We start from the raw sequence: 14,749 nt of genomic DNA on the forward strand, positions 1-14,749 counted from the left end.
TTTTGTAACTGTTGATAATAATTGATTTTTCATAATTAAAAAACCCCGAACAAATCCAACATAATCTTTTTTTTTTTTTTAAAGCCTCTGTCATCCTTTAGAGCTGGGAGCAGAGGGAGAAAAAAAAATCTGAAAAAAGCAATCTGAAAAAAAGCAAAAAAAACCCCGAAAAAGCCTTTTTCTGTGATGAGCAAACAGAGAGAGAAGTTTCCTAGCTTACACAATCACAGAAAAATCCTAGCTAGCAGTAAGAACCCCAGCATTATTTTCTCTCTCCCTTGTTTTCATTTCTCTAAGTATTTCTGCATGTCAGTGAGAATTAGGCACATACATTGAATTTAGGGATGGTTTTAAGGCTTCCCTAAATTAGGGTCTTTCTAACTGGAGATTAGGGAATCTAGTTTCCAAAAATTTCTTCTTTGTAAATCTGGACACACATTTCCCAGCATTTCACCATCATCAAACACTTCCAGGGCTGTCTAAAATTCATAGCTCACATTTGAAGCATTCAGTGAGCTCCCCCATTTTCAAACCTCTTGCATGTGTGTTTTTATCAGTGAAGGTAAACCCTTTCTTTACCTTGTACATGAGAAACAACCACACTGTTCAGACTAACCACTGGAAGCCTGATCTACACTGTACTCAAAGTCATCCAGGTCACTCTGTAGGGCTTTTAATGGGCACAATCACAATCCAGCTGTTTAGAAACTACGCTCATTCTTGTTACCTATAAAACCACTCCAGAAATCACCAGGAGCTTGCAAAAGCACCAAAGGAGCTTCAGAAGAACGTGATCAAAATAAGTAACATTTAGGGACTACTTAGAATTCATTAAAATGGTATAAATGTGCTTGGGGGGGGGGGTGGGGCAGGAACCACCAACCCCAAACTAGTGAAGCTGAATGCATACGCAGCTGACTTGGACTCTACACTTGGAGGCTTCCTTAGTTAACTTACTTGCAACCTGAAGGCTTAAAGAACACATACCACTGCTCAAAGACACACATGTGAACTTTTGACTATCTGCATAGCTTAGGTGAAGCCAAACATGTATGGATGACTGGCTGCATAAGCTTGAACTTATCAGTTGTGAGTCGAACCTGCTACAAGTTTGATACACAGGACTCAAAAGAATAGGAGCTTGGGCCTTGTGATTGCTTAAATCACACTCAAAATAGTTTTTTAAAGTTAAAAGAATTTTTTTACTCTCAGATTAGACTACATCACTACTAGCACATCTTCCAAGAAAAACTTCATCAAGCCCTTCATCCACCTTTTCTGAAAATGAGGGAGTTTTATCCAGCTTGGAAACCCTGACCTGATAAAAGTACTAAAAATTAAGAGAGTGAAGGATGTTTGTCTATGGAAGAAAATGGTAATATACAATGTGCTTTGAAAAGGTTGTCAGTACTAGAATGAAAGAGCTTTTGCTGTGATTTCCACTCTATTGCCAGCAGAAAAAAAAAATTATTCTAGAAAAAAAATTTAAATCTTAACTATTTCAGTGTCCTCTAATCTGGACATTGGTTTATACAAGTAAGTTTACCAAATAAACTTGGATGGATACACCACTTAAAGAGCAACTCTGTTGACTGCTGACTCCAGCAGTGGAGAGGGATGAGGAAAGACCAGCACTGTTAGGACCACCAGCTGGCACAGCTGGCCATGAAGCAATCCAACCTTCTTGTGGATCATCACAAAAACACCTGAATGTGTAAAGAATGGTGGCCTTCTGCAGCATCAGTTCTGAAGACCACTATGCTTTGTGGATGCTTTTTGCTGGGACAACGCTGCTTAAAAAGCAGAAGTCACAGATGTCTTTGCTAGTATCTTCAGCACTAGGTCATGACACACCTCTGACATGGGTATCTCATCAACATTGACAGGCAGCAACACCAAAGGTGGGATTTCTGGTGAACTAGAGGCATCACAACACATCCAACAATGTGGTTCACCACTGATCTAAATGTTTTGCAAACACATTTAAATATAGGAAAGCAATTAAGTCCTCCAGATGACTCCAAGTAGTTTTAAGTACTAAAAAATGAAGGGTAAGCCCACAAAAACAGAGAGGTGAAAGGGTCAGTAAAGACTAAATCCCATATGGATTATGATTTGGCTCCTATTGTGTCGCAGAAACATATCTGATACAGCAAAATTAGGCAGCAGACAGAGTGGGACCAAGAACACTCTGAACTTATCTTTGTATTGTATCAGTCACAATAAATCTACTGACCAAAGCCTCCATCTGCATAGTTCCCGCATGTGCAAATAGCACTGCTGAGACCCTCTTAAAGCTGAGGGGCTGGACACGAATGCAAGAAACTCCCATGTCCCAAGATAAGAGCAGTCTGGAGTCCTTCTTCCACCTGCTTTTTTGGTCAGTGAGATAAAAGGAGTGACCACCTGCCTCTCCAATAAAAATGCTGGAAAGGTGTAAAAACCACTACTTACAACTTGAAAAATACCTGTTACAACCTTAACCACCAGAGGACATTACTTCATTTCTTCCTCTTGATTTTTTCACCATGAAAAATACACTACATCACAATTATATAATGTCAAAGGTATTTAAAATCTTATGAACTGACATCCTAAATATAATTCAGAACCAGAGCTACAAAAAAGAAAGTATAACTCCGTTGCCCAGGTGCTGGCATTGCACTGGTTCTGCAGTGATCCAAAATACCTTAAAAGAAGATTTGTCTCAATTTACAGGATGTCTGGGTAACAGCTGTGCTCTGAAAATCATAAAAGCAACCAGAAGAAAGAAAAAAACCCCACAGTTCCTATAGGAATTATCAGTATATGATGTCAGGTCAGCAGCCAAGATTTAAACTCGTGTCTGTCCTTTGATCCTTTGACACACAACATTCAATGGAACTACTGAGAGCAGCACAGAGCCACTCCGGGATCAACGGAGAGCTGCATTCATTCTCCACCATGTTACAGATGGGACAGCAACTGCAAAGTGGTTTTTGGTTGTTTTTTTTTTTTTTTTTTCACATTTACAGTAGGATGTGTAAGGAACGTGTGATGGAAGCTTCATCTGTTTATTCCTTTAATTTAAAAGGTTATTTGTCTGTTTTACCACTGAGTATGCCTCAGTTAACACGGCACGCACTCAACGCACAACCTCCTCTTCGCCTCAAGCAAAGACGAGATTTAAATTATTTGCATGCCCAAACCATCACCTGGGAATTTGGAATTTTCTTCTATTTAAAAATCTATCCTGCTGGATAAATGCTTTCTCAATAATTTTTTTGGTTGTACTAACATCACTTATTCCTAATCCTTACTGAGATCTTTTATTCCATGCTTCACCGTATGGAAGAAATAGGAAAGACATTTTGATATCCGAAGGCAGTCGTTCCCAACCAGTACAGACATGCCTGGTAAGGCATCCACACTCTGTGAAGAAAGCTCAGCCACTTTTACAATCAAAGGCATGAAAATATAAGCTACCACAAAAAGATTTCCTTTGGACCACTGGCATTTTATCCTGAAGTACTTTTAAAGGGCCATTTTGAGAACTAAAACTGAAGTTGTTTTGGTTTGTTTTGTTTTTTTGCCCGGATGTTTTTCCACAGATACTAACAGAAGACAGTTTGAGAATTTTCATATAGTCCAAAAGGATGTATTAACCATGATCTGTTTGCTCCACTACTGCCCCAGAAGTCAAACCCCTCATCCATCTATTATATTGTTACAGCATGTAGGGCGTTTTTGGGTTCGGGTGCTAGGACTATGGCAGTAGCAGACACTGCAGAAATGCAGAACAAAAGAGCCTGTCACAGTTTGGGTGGTGACATGGTACTCATTTGGAGCCTGACAAGACACTAAGCATCTTCCACTATTCAGGGTGTCTGCAAGGCTGTGAATCCCTTGGTGTGGGGTATCAGAAACCACCTTTAGGGTTTCTTCTGACAGGATCCTACAACCCAGTAGCACAACTGCACTCTGAAGAGGAAACGAGCAAAGGAAAAGATTACTGGAGATAACTGCAAGCATGATCTCTGCATGGACCGAGTGGTACAACCATGGTGCACAGGAAGAGCTGGAAGACTTTCAGAGGGTGATTGCAACGCCCAGGAGGCACAAAGGACAGAAGAAAAAAAAAAGAAAATCCTACATGCAAAAAGCGAAAGCCACTTTTACTGCTGTCAAAACAGAATTCCTCCTTGTGCCTGATCCAGCCCCTTCAGAATGCTGATAACACCAGAGACTTCTGATAACTGTGACTAGTGTGTCCATCTCTGACTTTAACTTCCAGTATGTTGTTCATTATTATTGGTACAATTCTATTGTCACCTCTGCTGCTTTCATCTGTTACCTCATTATCCAGTTTCTATGTCTATCTAAATATAGCATCTAGTTCCTCTCTCTCTTTCTGTAGATTTAATAGGTATGTACCCAGGTGCAGATGATTTTTTCAAGGGACATACTCAGGGAGACAATAAAATGTTTTGTCCTGCAGTTCCTTCAGGATTATTACTTCAGAGGGTGGTGAGACTCTGCAATAAGTTGCCCAGGGAGGCTGTGGATGCCTCCTCCCTGGGGGTGTTCAAGGCCAGGTGGGATGAGGTCCTGAGCAGCCAAGGCATCCCTGCCCATGGTGGGGATGTTGTTTTCTAAGGTTTCTTCCAACCTAAGCCATTCTATGATTAGTGTCCTCATTGCTGCCTCGATTACCCTTGAGAAAATCAGAGTAGCCTTGAGAAAAAGTGACAATCATTTTCTTGGCCAGAAGCCTCAGAAGTAGATGGAGTTCAAAGGTGAACTTCAGTTACTGCAAAATTCAGCTACTCACAGTTGGCGTGAGCAGTTTGTGTGAGTTGGTGCAAACGCAGCCATTAAACTACAGCTTAATTTTGAGACTTAGAATTGTGTAATTTTATTTTTGACCTCAAGCTGTACAAGCATGGCTCGCTCTCACAGAAGAACTGAAACCTGACCGACTGTTTTGGCCAAAAGCGTGATGCACCATGGCTGCAAAGATCTAATTTAAAAGCTTTAAAATGACAAAGCAGCCACAGAAACACTGTCAAGCAACTTGTGAAAATACTTCAGGCAGCCATTTGATTAGCACTCTTAAGAGGGCAATCCAGGTTTACATAAAATATTCAGCTTTTTAAATGTTTCTGATAAAAGTAATTAACCCCCTCTGAAAATAATCACAAACCAGGACAACTCTAGTGAAAGAACTCATGTTAAAATTTTGTTTGCCTGGTACTGACATACAATACCAGCCTGAGTTAAGTAAGCAGGGTCCCTAAAATCCACTGCCTGCTCTATACAACGCTGCTGCAGGTTCTGACTGTGTCCTCTGTCAGCCTAAGCAAGGGGAAAAACAGAAAGAAAGGGCAAACAAAGGTAATTCCAGACCATGTACATAATGGCTGCATTGTTCCCAGGCTTTCACACCTGACCATGTCACAAGAGTAGCTGAAAGCATAATGTGAGCAACTATTGCCAGAGCTCTGTCAGTCATGCACTTCCCAAAATGATCAGACCCCTCTGGTCAGCTCTCCACTACCAACACTTCACTTCTGCCAAACTTCCATTGACAAAGGATTCATGAGAAAGGTCCCAGGTGACATCAGCTAAATTTCCTTTTCCCTAGCAGTCTGTAATGCCCATCTCTGCTCTGTTCCCACCCTGAGCAGACAACTGAGTCTGGCCAAAGAGCAGTGCACAAAGGTTTGGGTTTTTCTACAGGAAGGGGGTAATGGTTTTAAACTACACTAGACATAAGAAGAAATTTTTTACAATGAATGATAAAACACTGGAACAAGTTGCTCACAGGGGTTGTAGAAGCCCCATCCCTGGATCCATTACAGGTCAGGTTGGATGAGGCTCTGAGCAACCTCCTCTAATTGAAAATGTCCCTGCTTACTGCACAGCAGTTAGACTAAATGACCTTTAAAGGTTCCTTCCAACCCAAACCATTCTATGCTTCCATTGTTCTATGATAAACACACACCTCATCCCAGCTGGGCTTGGTTGGGCTAACACACATGGGTACAAAGCTTACCCATCTAATAGAAAAGTAGCTCAAAGGAAGGATTTTACACCAAATACTGAGTCTATTTAAAATAAGTAAGTGGCTAGAATCTTGAACACAAACTGGCATGTGGTCCAACAGCTTCAGGGGACTACACTACTCTAACAAAGCTCTTTGATCTACCTCAACTTGAATGGAGACAGCAAAGAAGGTGCAAACAAGCTGAGACAAACTTGCTGAGATACAATATTTACCAGTTAAGAACAACTTGCTAAGCAGGAGTGCTACTCTTGTTCACTCACCAGACACTTGGATTACCAAGTCTAAACCAGGAAACAATGGTTACGGAAAGCTGTTTCAGTTTTTTTTTTAATCCTTTCAGAAGAAAATAAAGCAGGGAAAATGGGCTTTATTTCTTGCAAAATGTTGAGGAACAATAGCAGTAGTAACTGAAATTCATTCTGCTCATTTCTAGAGTATGTTGTGGGTGCCAGATGTGCAAGTTTCCACACACGAGCCTAAGAATGTGACTCCAGTTTTAGCTGAACGCAAACAGTGCTGAGAGAAGAGACACTTCAGTTTTACAGACTCATTTACAGCCTCATTTAACCCTACTTCTCACAGCTCAGACTGCTGGATGCTGATGGATGTGACTATTTCTCCACTAGCATATAACCTTACTACATTCATTCACAACCCAGCAGCTGCCTGGTAATGGGAATGATTTTCTACCACCACTGATCTGGGGCTCTATTGGAGCGGAGTTTTGAAAAGCTTCTGTGCTTGATGTCATTGTACTTGAGGAAAAGACATGGTACACACAGACATTAAGAGCACAGTGTTTCTAAAGGCATGAGCCTTTTCTGAAGTACCAAACCAAGATGTTACTCTACACCCAGCTTTCAGCTACTCCATTTTACTTAGAATTGTATGCAATCTATGAAAAACACATCTAACATTTAGCCAGAGAATTAAAGAGTTTCCTCTCTTGCGGTGTTAGAACATCGAGTTAGAATAACTAACATGCACTCTTGACAAAAACTGAGCTCCCTTAGGCAACCAGAATCTATGAACTTTTACCGTAGCTCATCCATTTGTTCAGCTCATGTATTTCTTCCTTTGCAACCTATATTCTCTATGACCAAAGAACAGGTTTTAGAAGAGACTGTGTATGAATAGGCAGTGGACAACAGCTCCAAGTGCCTTTGGAGGCCAATCTCCACAGTGGAGGAATCAGATGCATTTAAAAACTATTCTTATTTCTTGCTCTCATATTAAATCACTCAGGTTTTTTTCACAGCAATTCAAAATTCTGCAAAGCATCACAATGCTTCAAACAAAACTACAAATGCAAGCCCTTGTTCTGAACAACAAGAAAAGAAAATGACATTTTCTTAAAGCACCATCTATTAGTATTAGTTTTGTGTCCTGGTGAAGTTTACAAATAGGGAAGAAAATCCCAATCCAGAACTGCTTTGCTAACTTCCACTAAGAACTTTGCTTATTTAGGTCACTGAAGAAACATAAAAGCACTGAGACACAGCAAAAGAACTCAAAGTTTAAATAATACTTAGTGCTTCTGTAGAAAAATGCACCCAAGGATCTCCAAGTACTTATGAAACAAATTAATTAATTAAACTTCTCAACACCCCTGTGAAGCAAGCAAGTACATTTATCTATTTTATGAGGAAGGAAGCAGAACCATGGAGAGGTGGAGTGACTTGCCCGAGGCTACCCAGCAAGAGTCTTTCAGAGTGATAAACAGCATCTGAATTATTGATTCCTACTGCTGCCCTTCAGCTGAATTGTTCCTTTTGTGAAATACTGCAGTGAGTTATAATAATTGTTGGCCTGATAAACATAATGGGGCAATATTTAGCCAACATTTTCTTTGTTGTTGTTAAGACTATATTAGAAGTCTAGTGTTACTTAAATTGCAATTGATCTTCTTGGGGTGACCAAAAATCTCCAACTAGTTGAGCATTATTTCCTGTACTTCAGTCCCAGTTGTACCTATTTCTTGTATTGCCTTTGCTTACATCCAAAAAATATGTCCCTCCAGCTTCAAGATACAGGAAAACCGCATAGCTTTACATTGTTTCAAGAGGGAATGGCAGAAAAGCAGAGGGAATGGCTACTTTCATTCATACCAAACTGAATTTTCAGAGTTCTAGGAGATGCACCAAATGATGATGCATCGCTTTCATGCAATGTTAGCTACAGGAATTGCAACTTGCCTTCCTGGAGACTGAGCTTCCCGGGTGAACAGCTGTGCTCCCGGGTCACTCAGGATTTTTCCCAACACAAAGTGGGAAGTTGCATCCAGAAAATCGTTCTTTTCCTGTCTCGCAGCTTGCCTAGGTGCAGGAGAAGGATGCTACCGCTTACCTCTCACATGGCTGGGAGGGTTCACTCTCTGGCAAAAGGCTCGGAGGCTCTTGCGGTAACGGTGCTACGGAAGAGCAGAAAGCTGTTACCGGCGGCGCCCGCAGGTAGAGCTTCGAACGGAAACAGCCACGTCTGCCCCCACGCACCGAACGGGGACGCGCAAGGCCCATCCTGCGGGCTGCCAGCACCCCCCGACGGGTGCGGATGTCCGAGCGGCGGTGCCCCGGCAGCACCCCCGCAGCCATTCCGGAGAAGCCCCGGCCTGAAAGGGGTCAACCCTTCCCCGTGGGACACCCCACGCCACCGCTCCCGCACCGGAGCCACGCCAGCTCCCGACCACCGGCTCCGCCGACCGACACCCGGTGTCCGCAGACAGCCAACCAACGCGTCTTGCGGACGGGGATGCATGTGGCGGGGCTGGGCGGGGGGAAGCGCCTGGGTCCGACCTCCCCCTTTCCCAAATCCAACAGCAACCGCCTCCTACAGCCCCGCACGGGCTGAGGGGAGCTCCCGGGGCCCGCTCCGCCGCCAGCCGTCCCCGGGGCCCGCCGCGGGTAGGAAGGGCCGGAGCGACCGTCCGGCCGATCGGAGCGTAAGGGCCAGGATGGAGGGAAGAGAGCGGAGAGTAAGGGCCGGGGTGGATGGAAGGGAAGGGAGGGGAGCGAAGTGCTGCGTCGCACCGCACGGGCACTCACCACCGGCGGCTCCTGCCTGGCTCGGCTCGGCTCAGACCCGCTCGGCAGCCAGAAAGTTTCTCCTCTGCAGCCCCGGGGGACGGAGCGGGGAGGAAGGCGGGGGCGGGCGGCAAGGAGTGGGGGGGGGAGGGGGGGGGGGCGTTTTAGTTTCCCAGTTCAGGAAGAAAGTGACTCCCCCGCTCCACCTCCTGCCTCCCGCCCTCCTTCCTTACCTCTCCCCGGTCCTCCTCCTCGCCTCTCAGCCCCGCCGGCCCCTCACGCCGTGACGGCACCGCTCCACCCGCCCCTGCCGCCGGGGCTCGCACACGGGGCTGCTCAGCCGTCCGGCCACGGCCCCCGTTCAGCTGTGTTATTTATTTATTCCTGGCGTGCTCACGCCTTGTGCTCCCTACGCGTTCCTCCCCGGTTCGTACTGCACGGAAAGACCCAAATTCTCCTGTGTAGCGGCAGAACTCGTTTCTCCGCCGGGACCCCTCGGCTCCGGCACTGGAGTGCCGCTGCGTTGATCTTCTGCACCTAGAACGCACGACAGCGGTACCACGGTTCGGGACTGTGGAGCTTAAAGCATCCGAGGTGACCCATTCATAGGCACGTCCATCCCTAGTGCTGTCAGCATACCATATGGGAGCGATAGGACCTCCCGTCCGAAGTCCCCTCAAGCCAGCAAAGAAACGAAAAGCTAATTTGTCAATCTGCTCTTTGAAGTATGGTGTGGCTGCTTACGTATTTCCCACAGACCCGTGAAAACACCATGACCACGCAAGCAAATCATCCTGATGGTTTTGCAGCCGCTCTTTTGAAGGATATTTAGGAAAGTAATAGAAAAGAGGGCCAAGGAAATGATGCCCTGGGGAAGTTCTCTTTGCTTTCTCAGTCACTCCAAGTATGAAGCAAAGAATTCCTTAGGTTGGTTGGCTTCCAAAAGCTGAGCATGTTTCATCATCTTCAAACTACTCTACTGAAATGAAACTATTTACATGTGGTTGATGAGAGTGATGTCCAACGACCTGAAGTTTACATTTCACAAGTCCTTCATTTTAATACCGTCCTTATGGATGTTGCTGAATCAATTACTGGGCTCTCAGTGCTCACATCCCTGGCTTCGAAATACAAAATGCTGTGTTTTCTGAGGATAATTTCCAACAGGCTCTTTATGGTTTACAGAGGGGTTACCTGCTGATCAAACAAGACTTGTGGAAACTAGGTGAACATAGAATCATAGAATTGGAAAGGAATAGAATCATAGGGTTGGAAAGGACCTCAAGAATCATCCAGTTCCAACCCCCCTGCCATGGGCAGGGACCTCACACTAGATTAGGTTGCTCAGAGCCACATCTGGCCTGGCCTTAAAAACCTCCAGGGATGAGGCTTCCACCACCTCCCTGGGCAACCTGTTCCAGTGTCTCACCACCCTCTTGGTGAAGAGTTTCTTCCTAACATCCAATCTGAATCAACCCATTTCTATTTTTTTCCATTCCTTCTAGTCCTGTCACTCCATGGCACCTTAAAAAGTCCCTCCCCAGCTTTCTTGTAGACCCCCTTCTGTTACTGGAAGGCCACGATAAAGTCTCCTCCAAGCTTTCTCTTCTCCAGACTGAATAGCCCCAACTCTTTCAGTCTGCCCTCATAAGAGAAATGACACATTGCCCTTCATCCCTTCACTCCTGTTGTATTTCCTGGTGATACCTGTTGAGAGTCTCTGTAATGAACAGAGATCCACAAGCTGTGGCTACAACTTCTGAGAGCAATGTCAGAGCCTGGAATGAAGCCTTGCTTTTTGACCAGTAATGACATGCCTCATAGCACTCAGTGCTTCAGTTTCAGTCCTCTGAACACTCGATTAATCATTAAGAAGATGTGTTTCTGAACAGCTATTTGAATGGTGTTCTGCTATGCTGCATTGGTAGCAGAGTTGTCAAATGTGAATGTTGTTACATGAATGAGCAGGGGAAGAGCTACAGGCTCCCCCAGCCAGCCAGATGTGGCTAACATAACAACATCCTGGAATTTCTAAAATCACCAGGATGCCTAAAGCAATAAGGAGGGAGGAGTCTGAGTACTAGTCATGTGTCTGCATCATTAGGCATTTAAATATAGTAAGTACATATACTGAAGTTGTGCCAGGGAAGGTTCAGATTGGATATTAGGAAAATTTTCATTATTGAAAGAGTGGTCAGGTGTTGGAAAAGGCTGCCCAAGGAAGTGGTGGAGTCACCATCCCTGGAGGTGTTCATAAAGCAGGTAGACATAGACGTGGCACCTGGGGACATGGTTTAGTGGCCAGTGGTGCTATTGGGTTGATAGCTGAACTTGATGATCTTAGAAGTCTTTTCCAACCATAATGCTTCTGAGTATCTGACTCCTAAGTTAAATGGAATTGGCCCTTACAATTCTGAACACCATGATGCCCAAATGTTGTTTCTCATCTTGTCCTTAGTCTGTAGTTGTAGCTATCCGTATGGTAGAGAAACTGCACTGTGCCTCCTTGACATGACCAAACTCCTGGGCAAAGCACACTGTGGCTAGTCTATACAATTGAGTTTCTGCCTCACAGAGGATGAGCAAGGGTGTTCTTGGGTTTTACTCCAGTGTGTAACTAGGCTGTGGTGGAGATACACACACACAGTAGTGAGCCACTGATCCCTTTTGCCTTATGTCCTCTTGGGCTCCTCTTATTTCCTAATACCTGACAGGGTGCTTGTCAGGCTAAAAAAAATAAAATTTTCTAGGATGATTCCTCTAAGAGAGGCAAGATCTGTCCATTCTGGATTAATTTCAGCATTGCTACTAATAATTGGAAGGAGAATGATCCCAGGTTTAGAAAGCATCATGTATATGGAAGAATGACAAAATTAGCTGAAAGATGAAAAGATTGGAGGAAGATGTGGTAACAGCCTTCAGCTACCTAGAAGCTGCTGAGAAGAAGATCATAATCTCTTAGCCACATCCTCTGAGAACAGTGTGTAAGCTGTACTAAAAGAAATTTAGTCTAAATAGGAGAAAAATGTATCTGTAAGGGTGAAAAAAATTTATCTGTAAGGGTAAAAAAAGCAGGAGTGAATGGCACCCCTGTCCCTGGAGGCTTTTCAAGTACAGGTTGGATATATATTTGACAAGAACAGTTTAGGTCTAGAAATTCTGATGGATCTTGCCTTCGAGCAAGGGGTGGATCGGATGACCTGTCAAGGTCTTTTCCAGTCCTGTTCTGTATGACTGTGTTCAAAATGCAACTTGCACAGGCAAGACTATGGCTCCTCTTTGATCTTCCTGTGCCCTTCACTTCTTTAGCAATGAGTAGGTATAACCTCCCTTACTAAGGCTGAGCTTCTCTTGGAGGTTTTCTAGCCTTGCTGCATGCCAGTGAATTTGTTGCTGACGACAGAAAGAACAAAACAATTAAACAATAAAACAATGTCAGTGTGGAGCCAAAATTATGGGTGGGATCCACTTAACCTAGTGCCATGCACTTTTGTGCTGATAACATCCTTTGATCTGGTCACATTAGACTGTACAATCTCAGAGAAAAATAAATATTTTCAGGGCAGAATTCAGATAACCTGTTTCGTGTCTTCTTTAGGATGTGATGAATCATGTCCCCAGGCTACCTATTGTTGCTACTAATCATAAAGTTGGTTTAAATGACTGAACCAGTAACATACCATCATTTTCACTCCCTTGGTGCCTCTGTCCCTGAAATCTCTCACTGCCTTTCTGCTCCCTGGTTTATTTGTTCCCACTGAGATTAATAATTTCTGTAGCTCTCATTTCCTTAAATTACATCATGCGACACTGAAACATACAGCAAAGTGACCTTTCAGGTGGCATTGCTCCAGAATGGATTTAGGAGAGGAGTTAAATTTACCTTTTGGAGCTCAAGACCATTGCCTTGGCCAGCTGTGCAAAGCATGTTCCATGGAAACTGTCTGAAAACCATTCAGGTCAGACACTGTTCGACTCCTACATCACATGCTCTTTATTTTCCCTTGCTCTTTATGGCAAGAAATGTTACCAGGAACAAGAAATGTCTGATGTCTGTGTGACTGAGGCACATGCAGGTGGGAAATGCTGCCCTTTTCAACAGTTTTTTAGATCATACACAATCAAAATATCACCATCTAGGACACCAAAGTATACAGTGCACCTCTTGAAAACACTGTGAGCAGACAGCTCTTGGTTATGAAGTCTTGATAACATCAATGCTTTTTTCCTCCCTTTTTAAGTAAATGATGCTTGAGAAGTGAAAGCTTCCAAGAAGGCTCCGTGGCTTGCAAGGAAGGGAAATGCAATTTATTTTCTTGCTGTATTGAGGAGGATGTAAAGAGAGGAGCGAGCCCCTCCTGCTGTACTAGGGCAGCAGGGCTGCCTGAAGCCCTGAATGGTGGAGGCCTGATCCTTTCTGGAGGAGACATCAAGCTTCTTCTTCATGCATTTTACAATCTTTGGTTCTCATTTAGTTGTCAAAATGGGGGGATCTTACCTTTTTCTTTCTTTGTGCCTGAAGAGGGAGGTTGTATGCCTGTCAGTCTGTTCCACAGATGCAGCCTTGGCCATTCTTTTCTTTCTTTTTCCCCAGCTTATGCAACAGTAATTCCCCACCCCCCCTTTTATTTTTCCTCTGTGTGGTTTTTTTTTTAATTGTTGTTGTTTGTTTGTTTTGGTTTTTTTGTTTGTTTCTTTTAAATAGCACCTCCCAGTCACTGAAGTCATAATTCTCTGGGTGATCTGTTTGGTCTTCAATTTCCATGTAAGAGGCACTTCTATTTTTGTCATTAAGGGACAAAATTCTTCAAAATGAAAAGACAAAATGACAAAAAATGAAAAGAGAGAAAAATACAAAATTATCTGGATTCTTTCACTCATTCTCCAAAATAATTGATTTTCTTATGACTGTAACCCTTGTGTTCCTTTCATCTTTTCTGTCCAGCTGTGACTTTAGTGCTGTGAACCAAAATCTGTAGGAGAAGAGCATTTGGCTAGGTTCTTCTTGTAGCTGAGCTGTAGAACTGCAAATGTGGATATCTGCATAATGCTCACTGCCCTTCTTGATCCAGGCTGCTCTGCCCAGCTCTTCCCCCAAGACTATTAGTGCCACTTGAAGGCAGCTCTGATGTCCAAAACTTAGCCCAGTTCCAGCCTCATATGGGACACTGTTGGCTATCTCCTCTTTTCCAGCCAGTGTGGAGCAGACAGTGTCCTGACTTTGTTGTTGTTCCAAAGAAATGCTTCGAGTTTATGGGATAGTTGCATGATTCACACCATTTACTACTTGGGGATTGTGGGCTCTGGCTTACAGTGGAGGCAGTGGGCAGAGATAGTCCCAGCTTCAAAACTAGGTAATGAAAAGGAGTGGCCTGAAATCAGTCCTGAGAATCAGAACCAGTTGGGAAGCTGTAAATTTCACCTCAGCTCATTAGAATGCCTTTCTAACTGGGCCACATTTAGTGTGGTGCAAAGCAATTTCCCTCCAAGGAAGATCTAGGCAGTTGTTTCCATCAGGTGCCAGGACTGGAAGGATGTGTATAGACTGGAAAGGCTTCTCTCTTCCCTCAGACAGAGTGTTTTACTCTTCTGCTTTGTGTATCAGTCCCATAGCTGGAAGGGGAAAGCACTAGACGTTTCCTAGTTTCCTAAACAGCTCTTCTTGGTATGTAAATGGCACATC

This window comes from Indicator indicator, chromosome 27 (assembly GCF_027791375.1).
Source record: "Indicator indicator isolate 239-I01 chromosome 27, UM_Iind_1.1, whole genome shotgun sequence".
Classification (NCBI taxonomy): Eukaryota; Metazoa; Chordata; class Aves; order Piciformes; family Indicatoridae; genus Indicator; species Indicator indicator.